General features: G+C 46.9%; 1 pseudogene; it reads left to right on the top strand.

Annotated features, from left to right (window-relative positions):
- Window positions 1-8,933: 8,933 nt before the first annotated feature.
- On the top strand, window positions 8,934-10,181 carry LOC129137419 (hsp90 co-chaperone Cdc37-like; annotated as a pseudogene).
- Window positions 10,182-14,403: the final 4,222 nt, after the last annotated feature.

Genomic DNA, 14,403 nt, shown 5'->3' with positions numbered 1-14,403 from the left:
GTGCTGGGAAGGGAAGAGCATGCTCTTCCAAAGTGCTGGGATTATGGGCATGAGCTACCACACCTGGCCGTTTTATTTTTTATTGTGAAATATTTCAACAGACAAGAATAAAGACTATTCCAATGGACATCTGTGTACTCACAACCCACCCAGCACCGTCAAAACTTAATATGAGGCTGGGCATGGTGGTTCATGCCTGTAATCCCAACACTTTGGGAGGCAGAGGTGGGCAGATCACTTGAGGTCAGGAATTTGAGACCAGCCTGGCCAACATGGTGAAACCCCATCTCTACTAAAAATACAAAAATTCGCCTGGCATGGTGGCAGATGCCTGTAATTCCAGCTACTCAGGAGGCTGAGGCAGGAGAATTGCTTGAACCCTGAAGGTGGAGGTTACAGTGAGCCAAGATCGTGCCACTGCACTCCAGCCTGAGCGACAGAGCAAGACTCTGTCTCCAAAAAAAAAGTTAAAAAAAAAAAAACAAGGTTCATTGTACATCTGTAAATCCATAAATATCTTTTTTTTTTTTTTTGAGATGGAGTTTTGCTCTTGTTGCCCAGGCTGGAGTGCAATGGTATGATCTTGGCTCACTTCAACCTCTGCCTCCCAGTTTCAAGCAATTCTCCTGCCTCAGCCTCCCAAGTAGCTGGGATTTACAGACGTGCACCACCACATCCAGCTAATTTTTGTATTTGTAATAGAGAAGGGGTTTCACCATGTTGTCCAAGCTGGTCTCGAACTCCTGACCTCAGGTGATCCACCCGCCTCGGCCTCCCAAAATGCTGGGATTACAGGCGTGAGCCACCACGCCCAGCTCTCTTTATTTTTAAATAATATGTGTACATTTTTACAAAATGAAAATGGTACAACAGAATACACAGGAAGAAAAAATATACAGGAAAAAATGTTTCCTTCCTGCCCTGACCTCATGTTCATCAGCTTTTCTCTCTAGAAGCAAACATAATTGTCAGTTTATAGCGTTATCTTCCAGATGTCTCTTTGTGCCCTCTCTCTCCGTATCTCTCTTTGTGTATACACACACACACACACACACACACACACACACACAGAGTTGACTCTTGAACAATGTGTAGGTCTACGTATATGTGGATTTTATTCAATAAATACAGTCAATCCTCCATACAGGTGGGTTCCACATCTGGAACGAAATGTCAATCAAAAATAACAGTATTCACTGGATTTGAAACCCATGTATACCAAGGGCCCACATTTTGTAACCACAGGTTCCACAGGGGCAACTGCGGGACTTGAGTATGTACAGGTTTTGGTATCTCCCAGGAATCCTAGAACCAATCCCCTGAGGATACCAAGAAATGACTAGATAGAGACAGAAAGGATATAGATAGATGTATTGTATGTGTGTATGTATACATATATGTGTGTGTATATATATATATATTCAATATATATATATGAATTATATAGATCAGGGTATGTGTGTGTGTGTGTGTGCGTCTACCTGGAACATATCTGTCTCTACCATTGTTTCCTGCATCTTATTTCATTATTCATATATCTTGCAGCTCATTCTGTATCAGTGCATATGGCTCTGTCTCATTCTCTTTTTTTGTTTGGTTTTTGAGACAGAGTCTTGCTCTGTCGCCTAGGCTGGACATAATCTTGGCTCACTGCAACCTCCGCCTCCTAGGGTTCAAGCGATACTTCTGCCTCAGCCTCCTGAGTAGCTGGGATCACAGGTGCCTGCCACCACACCTAATTTTTGTACTTTTAGTAGAGATGAGATATCACCATGTTGGCCAGGCTGGCCTTGAACTCCTGACCTCAAGTGGTCCGCCTGCCTTTGCTTCCCAAAGTGCTGGGATTAAAGGCACGAGCCACCACACCCAGCCTGATTGCCTTTTAAAAGTATTCATAATAGGCTGGGTGTGGTGGCTCACGCCTGTAATTCCAGCACACTGGGAGGCTGAGGTGGGTGGATCACCTGAGGTCAGGAGTTCGAGACCAGCTCGACCAACAATGGTGAAACCCCATCTCTGCTAAAAATACAAAATTAGCTGGGTGTGGTGGCACATGCCTGTAATCCCAACTACTTGGGAGGCTGAGGCAGGATAATTGCTTGAACCCAGGAGGTGGAGGTTGCAGTGAGCCGAGATCACGCCATTGCACTCCAGCCTGGGCAACAAGAGTAAAACTCCATCTCAAAAAAAAAAAAAAAAGCATAATAACCCCAGAAGGCAGGCCACACTGTTCCACTTTAGAGAGGAGGATGTTGATGTCCTAAAAGGTCAAGTGACCTGTCTAAGGTCAAATCGATAGTTTGCATTCCAACCCAAACATTATTCCACAGCTATCTAAACTGTTGAGAGATGTGTTGTTTTAGAGCCAGACTCCAACAATTTTTGAGTGAATTCAACTTAGTCTTTTTTTTTTCTTTTCGAGACGGAGTCTTGCTCCATCACCTAGGCTGGAGTGCAGTGGCGCGATCTTGGCTCACTGCAAGCTCCACCTCCCGGGTTCATGCCATTCTCCTGCCTCAGCCTCCCGAGTAGCTGGGACTACAGGCAACTGCCACCACGCCCGGCTAATTTTTTGTATTTTTAGTAGACATGGGGTTTCACCGTGTTAGCCAGGATGGTCTTGATCTCCTGACCTCGTGATCCGCCCACCTCAGCCTCCCAAAGTGCTGGGATTACAGGTGTGAGCCACCGCGCCCGGCCTTTTTTTTCTTTTTTCTTTTTTCTTTTCTTTTTTTTTTTTTTTTGCAATTTCTGCTGCCCAGGCTGAAGTGCAGTGGTGTGATTACGGCTCACTGCAGCCTCAAACTCCTGGCCTCAAGCGATCCTCCCACTTCAGCCTCCTGAGTAGCTGAGACAACAGGCACACACCACTACACCCAATTAATATTTTTACTTTTTGTAGAGATGGAGTCTCACTATATTGCCCAGGCTGATCTTGAACTCCTGGCCTCAAGCAATTCTCTAGCATTGGCCTCCCAGAGCTCTGAGATTACAAGACTAAGCCACTGTGCTTGGCCTCAACTTCGTCTTGTAAACAGGAAAAATGGGAATGAAGGCAGCTGACTTAAAGAAATCCTAGGTCGGGCATGGTGACTCACACCTGTAATCCCAGCACTTTGGGAGGCTGAGGCGGGTGGATCACCTGAGATCAGGAGCTCGAGACCAGCCTGGTTGACACGGTGATACCCCACCTCTACTAAAAATGCAAAAATTAGCCGGGCATGGTGGTGCACGCCTGTAATCCCAGCTACTTGGGAGGCTGAGGCAGGGGAATCGCTTGAACCCGGGAGGCAGAGGTTGCAGTGAGCCAAGTTCTTGCCACTGCACTCCAGCCTGGGCAACAGAGCAAGACCTTGTCGCCAAAAAAAAAAAAAAAAAAAAAAAAAAAAAAGGGGGAAAGAAAACCTAGTAATTTACCTAATAATTTCTTCCTTTATGAGTGTAGTAGGCTCTGTGACTGGAGACAAACGTAACATGGGTGTATTTAATAGGTGAATTTTGTTAATACCCAGATTCTGATGGGGTCCTTAATGGTCCCAGAGTGGGAACCACACCCTGAAAGAGCTTTGATCAGTCTGGTGTCTCCAGTTCATGTGGGCGTACATATTTCTCACAGCAGATTGACTCTCTTCATGTGCCTGTAATAACACAGCCAGCAAGCAGGAAGATGATAACCATAATTGGCATTTGAATAACAATTTCAAATGCATAGAGGTGCTTGAAACTCATGAAAACTTATAGGTGGGCAGGAAAAGCAGCTATTACTAACCTCATTTTACAAATAAGAAAAGCAGGACTCTGCAGTGCGGGGGAGGGCTCTGTTGTGACAGCATGAGATTCTGAAACCAGGTCCTCTAACTCGCAGGTCACAGAAGATGCTTCCAAGTATATTATTTTATTGCGGAAGGGGAATGAACTGAGCGGAAGGAGAGGACAGAGCGTGGGAAAAGGGGAGGGAGTGCCACGGGAACCCCTCTGTGGGACAAAATGCTGGGTACCACACTCCCCCTCACTCACGCAACTCCAGCCACTGATATCCCCCCTTTTTCTTTTATTTTTTCCTTTTCTTTCTTTTTTTAATCTTAAAAATTATTATTATTACTATTTGAGAGAGGGTGTCACTCTGTCACCCAGACTGGAGTGCAGTGGTGTGATCATAGGTCACTGCAGCATCAAACTCCTGAGCTCAAGTGATCCTCCCATATCAGCCTCCCGAGCTGGGACTACAGGTGCATGCCACCACGTTGGACTGTTATTTATGTATTTATTTTGAGACAGGGTCTTGCTCTTTCACCCAGGCTGGAGTGCAGTGATACAATCATTGTCCTGGAACTACAGGCGCCCGTCACCACACGAGACTTATTTATTTTTATTTTTTATTTTTTGAGATAGAGTTTTGCTCTGTTGCCCAGGCTGGAGTGCAGTGGTGTGATCTCGGCTCACTGCACCCTCCAACTCCTGGGTTCAAACGATTCTCCTGCCTCAGCCTTGTGAGTAGCTGGAATTACAGGCATGCACCACCACATCCAACTAATTTTTGTATTTTTAGTAGAGACAGAGTTTCACCATGTTGGTCAGGCTGGTCTTGAACTCCTGACCTCAAGTGATCCACCCACCTTGGCCTCCCAAAGTGCTGGGATTACAGGCGTGAGCCACCGTGCCTGGCTGAGATTCATTTTTTTAATTTTTTTAGAGATGGATTCTCACTATGTTGTCCAGGCTGGTCTCAAACTCCTGGGCTCAAGTGATCCTCCTGCCTTGGCCTCCCAAAGTGTTGGAATTACAGGTGTGAGCCAATGTGCCTGGCTTCAATATCCCCTTTCTAAAATAAATGTCTCAAAAGACTATGAAATTCAGGCTGGGCATAGTGGCTCATGCCTGTAATCCCAGCACTTTGGGAGGCCGAGGTGGGAGGATCACAAGGTCAAGAGATAGAGACCATCCTGGCCAACATGGTGAAACCCCAACTCTACTAAAAATACAAAAATTAGCTGGGAATGGTAGCGCGTGCCTGTAGTCTCAGCTACTCGGGAGGCTGAGGCAGGAGAATCGCTTGAACCTGGGAGGTGGAGGTTGCAGTGAGCCGAGATCACGCCACTACACTCCAGCCTGGCGACAGAGCGAGACTCCATCTCAAAAAAAAAAAAAAAAAAAAAAAAGACAAGACAAGACTATGAAATTCACAGATAATATAACTTTCTGATACACACAATTTTATTGTATTTTGCTTTGTGTTTAATTTTCTCAAATAGACCTCAAGTACCTTGAAGACAGGAATGTCTTAGTATCCCCTCAGTGCATTTCACATAGTACATGTTCAATGATATGTTTTTATTATTATTATAAATTTTTCGTTTGGAAACAGAGCCTTGCTGTGTCGCCCAGGTGTGAGTGCAGTGGCACGATTTCTGCTCACTGCAACCTCCGCCTCCAAGGCTCAAGCAATTTTCCTGTCTCAGCCACTGGAGTAGCTGGGATTACAGGCATGCACCACCACACCCAACTAATTTTTATATTTTTAGTAGAGACAGGGTTTCACCATGTTGGCCACGCTGGTCTCAAACCCCTAGCCTCAAGTGATCTGCCTGCCTCGGCCTCCCAGGATGCTGGGATTACAGGCATAAGCCACCACACTCTGCCTATTATTGTAATTATTAAAAGACAACATACATATAGCTAAATGAATCAGCTGCACTAATCAATCACTGGTTTGGTGTCTATCATCATCTATTAGTTTTGCCTGTTTTTTGATTTTTTTTTACTAGAGACAAGATCTCACTCTCTTGCCCAGGCTGGTGTGCAATTGCAAGATCCCAGCTCACTGCAGCAGCCTTGAACTCCTGGGTTTAAGGGATCCTCCTGTCTCAGCCTCCCAAGTAGCCGGGACCACAGGTGTACACCACCGAGTTCAGCTAATGTTTTTTGTGGGGTTTTTGTTTTTTGTAGAGATGGGGGGCCTCACTATGTTCCCAGGCTGGTCTCGAACTCCTGGCCTCAAGCAATCATCCTGCCTCAGCCTCCCAAAGCATGGGATTACAAGCGTGAGCCACCACGCCTGGCCAGTTTTGCCGGTTCTTGAGCTTCATATAAATAGAATCATAAGGCATATCCTCTTTTGTACTTGGCTTCTATTGTTGACCATAATACTTATGAGATTCATCCGTGTTAAGTGCACCAGTATGGTAGGACATTCTTTTTTGTTTGTTTGTTTGTTTTTTGAGATGGAGTTTTGCTTTTGTTGTCCAGGCTGGAGTGCAATGGCGCAATCTTGGCTCACCGCAACCTCTGCCTCCCGGGTTTAAGCGATTCTCCTGCCTCAGCCTCATGAGTAGCTGGGATTACAGGCATGCACCACCACACCTAGCTAATTTTACAATTTTAGTAGAGACTGGTTTTCTCCATGTTGGTCAGGTTGGTCTCGAAGTACTGACCTCCGGTGATCTGCCCACCTTGGCCTCCCAAAGTGCTGGAATTACAGGCGTAAGTCACCGCGCCCAGCCCAGTCATTCTTTTTAAATTCCTGAATGGTTTTCAATTGAATGACGATCGATACCACAATGTATTCATTCTCCTGTAGATTTTTTTTTTTTTTTTATGGAGTTGCACTGTGTCCTCCATGATGAAGTGCAATGGCATGATCTTGGCTCACTGCAACCTCCGCCTCCCAGGTTCAAGAGGTTCTCGTGCCTCAGCCTCCCAATTAGCTTAGATTACAGGCGTGCATCATCACACCTGGCTAATTTTTGTATTTTTAGTAGAGATGGGGTTTCACCATGTTTAGTAGAGACCAGGCCAGGCTGGTCTGGAAATCCTGACCTCAGGTGATCCTCCCACCTTGGCCTCCCAAAGTGCTAGGATTACAGGTGTGAGCCACCATACCTGGCCATATTATAAATAAAGCTTGTATCAACATTTTTTTCAATATTTATATCACATGTTTTAAATTTTTATTATTAGGTACAGAGTAGTTTTTGTTATACATCCCTGTTAAATTGAATATTTTATTTTATTTTTTATTTATTTTTTGAGATGGAGTCTCACTCTGTCACCCAGGCTGGAGTGCACTGGCACAATCTCGGCTCACTGTAACCTCCACCTCCAAGGTTCAAGTGATTCTCCTGCCTCAGCCTTCCAAGTAGCTTGGATTACAGGAACGTGGCACCACACCCAGCTAATTTTTGTATTTTTTAGTAGAGACGGGGTTTCGCCGTGTTGGCCAGGCTGGGACTATTTTATTATTATGAGATGACACTCTTTATCTGCAGTAATACTTTTTGTGAGTCTATTTTTTCTGATACTAATATAGCTTTCCAACTTCATTTTAGTTGGTTTTGGCCTGATGTATTTTTTTATTAATTGCTTTTCAATATTTCTGTATAATAATGATATTTATATACATCTTGAAATAGCATATAGCTAGTAGCTAGTTTTTTTGTTTTTTTTGTTTTTTGAGATGGAGTTTCACTCTTGTTGCCCAGGCTGGAGTGCAATGGTGCAGCTCGCTGCAACCTTTGCCTCCCAGGTTCAAGCGATTCTCCTGCCTCAGCCTCCAAAGTAGCTGGGATTACAGGCACACACCATCATGCTAAGCTAATTTTTGTATCTTTAGTAGAGACAGGGTTTCACCATGTTGGCCAGGCTGGAATCGAACTCCTGATCTCAAGTGATCTGAGTGCCTCAGCCTCCCAAAGTGGTGAAATTACAGGCGTGAGATACTGTACCTGGCCTATACTTAGCATTTTTATACTTGGAATCATGGTGACTGAGGCACTGCAGTGCAGCTGGTAAGCAATGGATTTTAATGCGTGTGTTGCCTTCAGTAAAGGAATTGTCCAAGTACAGCTCTTGGTAAAGATCCCAACGAAGCAAAATACATCTTCCTTCAACGACCTGAGATTTTAGTCAGCTCAGGCTGCTATAACAAAATACCATAAACAGGGTGGCTTAAAAAACAATATTTATTTTTCACAGTTCTGGAGGCTGGGAAGTCCAAGATTAAGGTGCTGGCCAAACCGATTTGGTGTCTGGTGAGGGCTCTGTTTCTGGTTTGCTCACAGCTGCCTTCTTGCTGTATCCCCACTTGGTGGAGAAAGAGATTGCTTGTCTCGTTCTCTTTCTGCGAGGGCATTAATACCATCATGAAGTCTCCCACCCTCATGACGTAATCTAGCCCCAATTACCTTCCAAGGGCCTCACCTTCTCACCTTCAAATGCTATGACATTGGGGATTAGGGCTTCAACATATGCATTTGGCAGGAGAACACAAACATTTAGTTCATACTAATACACGATAGTCGAATTCTTGAAAAATTCAGTGTATATTAAAACCAAGCAAGAAATACTTTGGGTTTAGGCTGGGCGCAGTGGCTCATGCCTGTAATCCCAGCACTTTGGGAGGCTGAGGCGGGCAGATTACCTGAGGTCAGGAGTTCGAGACCAGCCTGGCCAACATGGCGAAACCCTGTCTCTACTAAAAATACAAAAATTAGCTAGGTTTGGTGGTGCATGCCTGTAATCCCAGCTATTCAAGAGGCAGAGGCAGGAGAATCGCTTGAACCTGGGAGGCGGAGGTTGCAGTGAGCTGAGATCGTGCCACTGCACTCCAGCTTGAGTGACCAAGCAAGACTCTATATCTAAAACAAAACAAAACAAGCAACTTTGGGTTCATATGTAAAATGAAGTTAGATTCTTAGCACATATTGTTGGATGTCTGGCGGGGATATTAAAAAAACCACTCAAACGTAGAAGAATCTCTCTTCATCCAGGACCATACTGTGCATGGCAGGATGGCTTTGCTCTCTCCCTCTAAGGACATTGTCACATTCACAGTGAGATCAAAGCCCCCACAAACAAGCTTCCAAAATGGCCCTAGGGGGCAGTACTACCTCACTGAGAACCACTGTTCAGGGAGTTAGCTGGGTTGCAGAGGCAAAATGTTGGACTACAGCGTGTGGGGCCACACTGAGCGATGATGAAGAGGAGAGGCATCCCAACACCCACCGGGCTAACCTCTTCCGCTGGCAGCACCAAGCCCGGGTGGAGCTCATGGAGCAGTTCCAGAAGGAGAAGGAGGAACTGGACAGGGGCTGCTGGGAGTACAAGTGCAAGATGGCCGAGTGCCAGAGGAAGCTGAAGGAGCTGGAGGTGTCAGAGGGTGCCAGGGTGGAGGTGGAGTGGCTACATGAGGAGCTGAGCTGGGAGCAGAAGCTGGAGGAGATGCCCAAGAAGAAGAGCATGACCTGGAACGTGGACACGCTCAGCAAAAGCAGTTTCAGGCTGGGTGCGGTGGCTCGCACCTGTAATCCCAGCACTTTGGGAGGCTGATGCGGGGCGATCACTTGAGGTCAGGAGTTTGAGACCAGCCTGACCAACATGGCGAAACCTCGTCTCTACAAAAATACAAAAAGTAGCTGAGCGTGGTGGTGGGCGCCTGTAATCCCAGCTGCTCGGGAGGCTGAGGCAGGAGAATCGCTTGAACCCGGGAGGCGGAGGCTGCAGTGAGCCAAGATCATGCCATTGCACACCAGCCTGGGCGACAGAGCAAGACTCCGTCTCAAAAAAAAAAAAAGAAAAGACGGCTTTGGCAGGAGCATGGTGAACACCAAGCCTGATGAGAAGATGGTCAACTACCTGGTCATCTGGTGTGCTGATCTAGAGGTGCAGGAGAAATGCGCCCTCACGGAGCAGGTGGTCCACTAGGCAATTGTCACGCAGTTCAACCTGGTGTTGGTCAGGAGCCGGAAGGGGTCCCCCGGGCCTGCTTCTGGCAGTTCTTCACTGAGATTCAGACGGCTGACTGCTAGTGCATGGAGAGCTTCAAGGACGAGCTGGAAGCCTCCACGGAGCCTGTGCGGGGCTGCGCCAAGCTGCGCATCTAGAAAGCAGGTGGTGCAGGAGTACTAGGAGGAGGAGCTCAAGAAGCAGCTTGGCCCTGGTGGCCTGGAACCCGTGGAGGTGACGAGTCCCCCCCTGAGGAACTCCAAAAGGGCTTCAATGCGAAGGACGCGCAAATGCAGCAAGATGGACCCCACCAAGGCCAAGTTCCCCATGCAGCAGTGTATCGACGCCGGCCTCCGGGCCCCCAACTCTGAGGTCAGCGAGGCCAAGGAGGGAGAGGAGGAGTGTTCAGGGACCGGCTGCTGGAAGCTGTTCCCAAGACAGGCGGGGACGTCAGTGCGTGACCCACCCCAGCTGCAGCTGCCACCTGCGTGCAAGCCCCTAGGCGCCCCTTTTCAGAAAACAAAAATAGACACCATCTCCCCAGCTCCTGGCTTCCTCCACTTCCGCTGCTCCCCCTAGCCCTGGGGGCCTGCCAGGCCTTCCCTGCCCTCTCCCCCTCCCCGCCCTCTCCACTGTCCCCACTCTCCAGCACCCATTCAAGTCTCTGCTTTGAGTCAAGGGACTTCACTGCCCACAGCGCCCCATCAGCATCATGCCAAAGGCCCAGGGGCCCGGGGAGGGGCAGAGGTCGCCAGGCTGGTCCACCAGGTAGAGGGGAGGGTCCCCAGCCACTAGGTGGCTCAGGTCACCGGGTTCTGTTTCCACTGTTCATCTGCTGTCTGTGTCTTCTATTTGGCAAACAGCAATTATGTTCTAAAAAGGATGTTAGATATTAAAAGAAAAAAAAAAGAGGCTGGATGAGATGGCTCACACCCGTAATCCCAGCACGCTGGGAGGCTGAGGAGGGTGGATCACTTGAGGTCAGAAGTTGAAGACCAGCCTGGCCAACATGGTGAAACCCCATCTCTACTAAAAATACAAAAATTAGCCGGGCATGGTGGCACCTGCCTGTAGTCCCAGATACTTGGTAGGCTGAGGCAGGAGAATCACTTGAACCTGGAAGATGGAGTTTGCAGTGAGCTGAGATAGTGCCACTGCACTCCAGTCTGAGCAACAGAGCGAGACTCCGTCTCCAAAAAAAAAAGTTGGAGGATTCACATTTCCTATTTTCAAAAGCTCACTACAAAGCTATAGTAATTAAGACAGTGTTGTATTGGTGTAAGAATAAACCTGGGTCTGGTGCAGTGGCCCAAGCCTGTAATCCCAGTATCTCTGGAGGTCAAGGTGGGCAGATCATTTGAGCTGAGGAGTTTGAGACCAGACTGGGCAACATAGTGAGACACCGTCTCTACCAAAAAAATGTACAAAAGGTAGCTGGGTGTGGTGGCTAATTGGGAGGCTGAGGCAGAGGAGCCCAGGAGTTCAAGGTTACGGTGAGCTATGATCACGCCACTTCACTCCATCCTGGGTGACAAAAACCCTGTCTCCAAACAAAATAAAAAATAAAAGTAAAAATAAAGTTAGCAGTTAGGGTCTACTATGTTAACTTTTTTCTGCACAGACTGCTGTATCACACCACCTGCAAAAAAGTTAATTCAAAATGAAAACAAGATCTAAATGTAAGAGCTAAAACTATAAAACTCTTAGAAGAAAATGTAGGAGGCTGGGCGCGCTGGTTCACGCCTGTAATCCCAGCACTTTGGGAGGCCGAGGTGGGCGGATCACTTGAGGTCAGGAGTTTGAGACCAGCCTGGCCAACACGGTGAAACCCCGCCTCTATTAAAAATATAAAAAATTAGCTGGGTGTGGTGGCACACCCTTGTAATCCCCGCTACTCAGGAGGCTGAGGCAGGAGAATCGCTTGAACCCGGGAGTCTGGGCAAAAAGAATGAAACTCTGTTTCAAAAAAAAAAAAAAAAGAGATGGGGTTTCACCGTGTTAGCCAGGATGGTCTCGATCTCCTGACCTCGTGATCTGCCCGCCTCAGCCTCCCAAAGTGCTGGGATTACAGGCGTGAGCCACTGCACCCCGCCCCTTTGTTTGTTTTTTAAGAGATAGGGTCTTGCTCTGTGCCCACATTGGGGTGCAGTGGTATGATCATAGCTCACTGCAGCCTCGAATTCCTAGGCTCAAGTGATCCTCCCACTTCAGCCTCCAGAGTAGCTGGGAGTACAGGCATGCAGCACGACACCTGGCTTATTTTATTTTTTGAGACAGGGTTTCATTCCTGTCACCCAGGCTGGAGTGCAATGGTTCAATCTCAGCTCACTACAACCTCCACCTCTCGGGCTCAAGCAATTCTCCCGCCTCAGCCTCCCAAGTAGCTGGGACTACAGGCATACCTTGCCAGGATAATTATTTTTTCTTTTTTCTTTTTTTGCCATGATGCCCAGACTGGTCTTGAACTCCTGGCCCAAGTTGTCCTCCTGCCTCCCAGAATGCTGGGATTATAGGCATGAGCCACCACGCCCGGCCTCCTTTTATCATTATTTTAATTTTTTATAGAGATAGAACCTTGCAATGTTGCTCATGCTGGTCTTGAACTCCTGGTCTCAAGCAAACCTCCCGCCTTGGCCTCCCAAAGTGCTGGGATTACAGGCATGAGCCACTGCACCTGGCTCCCACTTAGATATGTTACCAGAAGCACAAGCAACCAAACAAAAAATAGATAAATTGGACTTCATCAAAATAAGTGTCTTTCCGTACCAAAAGACAATATCAAAAAAGTAAAAAGACAACACAGAATGGGAGAAAATATTTGCAAATCATGTATCTTATAAGGGACTTCTGTCTAGAATATATGAAGAAATCTTACAACTCAAAAAGACTTCAGATCTCTGGCTCTTTAATAAAAAAAGACAATCCCATTTAAAAATGGGCAAAGGATCTGAGAAGACATTTCTCAAAGAACTATATGTACGGTCAATAAGGACATGAAAAGATGCTCAGCATCATTAGTCACCAGGGACATGCAAATCAAAACCACAATGAGATACCACTTCACACTCACTAGAAAGGCTATAATAAAAACCAAACCAGACAACCAAAGGAAAAAAAAAAACAAAAACGGAAAAGAGGCTGGGCACGGTGGCTCATGCCTGTAATCCCAGCACTCTGGGAGGCCAAGGCCGGTGGATCACCTGAGTTTAGAAGTTGGAGACCAGCCTGGCCAACATGGCGAAACCTCGTCTCCATAACAAATACAAAAATTAGCCAGGTGTGGTGGTGGGTGCCTGTAATCCCAGCTACTTGGGGGGCTGAGGCAGAAGAATAGCTTGAACCCAGGAAGCGGAGGCTGCAGTGAGCAGAGACTGCGTCACTGCACTCCAGCCTGGTGACAGAGCAGGACTCCATCTGAAAAAACAAAACAAAACAAAACAAAAACAAAAAACAACAACAAAAAAAGAATTAGCCAGGTGTAGTGGCGCATGCCTGTAATCCCAGCTACTTGGGAGGCTGAGGTGGGAGAATCACTTGAACTCAGGAGACTGAGATTGCAGTGAGCCGAGATAGCACCACTGCACTCCATCCTGGGCAACAGAGCGAGACTGTCTCAAAAATAAAAAAAAAAGAGGGAGGCTGAGGCAGGAGAATCACTTGAACCGGGGAGACGGAGGTTGTGGTGGAAAAAGAATGGAAAAGAGCAAGTATTGGTGGGGACGTGGAGTCCTCGTACACTGCCAGTGGAATGTAAAATTGCAGCCACTTTGGGAAACAGTCGGGTAGTTCCTCAAAGGATCAAACAAAATTACCATCAACCCAGCAATTCCACTCCTTGATATTATCCAAGAGAAATGGAAAACATGTGTCCACACAAAAACTTTACCCAAACATTTATAGCAGCATGATTCATAGTTAAGTCAAAAAATTGAAACCCCAATATCCATCAACTAACAAATGGATAAATAAAATATTGTGGCTGGGTGTGGTGGCTCATGGGTAATAATCCCAGCCCTTTGGGAGGCTGAAGCAGGTGGATCACTTGAGGCCAGGAGTTCCAGTCCAGCCTGAGCAACAAAGCAAGACCTCGTCTCTACAGAAAAAAAATAAAAATTAGCCAGGCAGGGCCAGGTGCAGTGGCTCACACTTGTGATCCTGGCACTTTGGGAGGCCAAGGTGGGTGGATCACTTGAGCTCTGGAGTACAAGACTATCCTGGACAACATGGTGAAACCCCATCTCTACCAAAAATATAAAAATTAGCCAGGTATGGTGGTGCGTGCCTGCAGTCTTAGATACTCAGGAGGCTGAGGCAGGAGGACCCCTTGAGCCCAGGAGGTTGAGACTGCAGTGAGCTATGATCATGCCACTGTACTCCAGCCTGGGTGACAGGGCAAGACTCTTGGTCTCCAAGAAAACAAAAACAAAAAACAAGGCCTCCAGTACACACTAAGGTTTGAGAAACACGGGTATAATGCAATGCAAAGGTGAGAGGCAGGAGTCATATCATAGCATGATCAGAGCTGATGTTTATTGAGTGTTGACATGATCTCGTGTAGTTTCCAAAAGCAACTTATGAAATGCTGGTGCTATTATTATCCCATTGGACAGATCAGGAAACTGAGGTGCAGAGAGGTGAAGTGACTTGCCCAAGGTAATAGAGCTAGTGAATGGCAGGGTTGGC

Source organism: Pan troglodytes, chromosome 18 (assembly GCF_028858775.2).
Source record: "Pan troglodytes isolate AG18354 chromosome 18, NHGRI_mPanTro3-v2.0_pri, whole genome shotgun sequence".
Lineage (NCBI taxonomy): Eukaryota > Metazoa > Chordata > Mammalia > Primates > Hominidae > Pan > Pan troglodytes.
Note: the sequence above shows the minus strand (reverse complement) of the source record. Positions and strands in the feature narration are given on the sequence as shown.